Here is a 1,073-nt window from a genome sequence, read left to right as displayed (position 1 = left end):
TTTTTTTTTTAAGTTGATTTCCAGAGCCCAGGCTGAAGATGCTGCAGCTACCTAGGGCGTGGTCTTTTCGTGGTGATGGGGATACAAGAGAGGGCTGCCGAGGGCTGCAATGCCTCCCAACGCTTGGCTCAGAGCTTGCTCCCTGTCACCTCTGCCTGAATTCTAGTGGTCAATCCGTGTCCCAGGGCTAAGCCCAAAGTTAGCCAAGCAGGAAGAAACTGTCTCCACAGTGGAGAGCAGTTCGGTCGCTGGCAAAGGGCGGGGGTGTATCACCCTGTTTAGGACAGGAGAGAGGGGAGATCGGGAGATCATGATGCCTGAGCCATCGGCTTCACTGATACATCCCTTGGGTTTCATGAGTATGAGGATTGGGGACTAACCACGATACAAACTATTTGAAACCTCAGAACATCTCTGGCCTTCAGGTTTCAGGCTGATTATTTAGTTGGTGGTCTGAAACCCCTGTCTGTCCCTTCCCAATTTCCTCAACTAGTATTGAATGAACAATGTCAACGAACCCCAGTGGCGTTAGAATTCTGAATTGAACATAAATTCTCCCTCAGAAATTTACCCCTGCCTTCCTAATCTGTTTTTGTGCTTGGAAAACGTTCCTGTTTAAGATCCTTAAATTCTATAAATTTGAAAGAGCTCTGTTCCCTCAGGCAAACTTTAGCTACAATTTCAGAATGTGATCTGTCTGAGAGCAGGGAGATAGGGACTGAGGGGGAGGATCAGGGACTTAAGGGGCATTGCAATAACTAATTTAAAATAGTGAGCATGAAGTAGAGTTTCCAGAATCCACTAGGCTGTCATCGAGTGCAGCTCTGTCAATGGGCTCTTGTGGCTTTAAACAAAACAAAATGAAAAGGAAAACTGAAAAACATTTTCTTTGAAGTCTCAGAGTTGTTTGCTTCTGCAAGTCAAAGAGCTGATCCTGCCTCTTGGCAAAGCACTGTCCCTATTGATTCCTCGCTGTGTTGCTTGTCTACATCTCAGAACCCAGACAGGGATCTCATTCAATGGTCAGCATCTTTCTGCCTGGCTGCTTCCCTGAGTCCTTGCTTTTGTTCATC

The sequence above is a fragment of the Echinops telfairi genome, unplaced genomic scaffold (genome assembly GCF_000313985.2).
Source record: "Echinops telfairi isolate 266 unplaced genomic scaffold, ASM31398v2 ScPeMD7_7420;HRSCAF=8458, whole genome shotgun sequence".
Taxonomy (NCBI): Eukaryota; Metazoa; Chordata; class Mammalia; order Afrosoricida; family Tenrecidae; genus Echinops; species Echinops telfairi.
Note: the sequence above shows the minus strand (reverse complement) of the source record.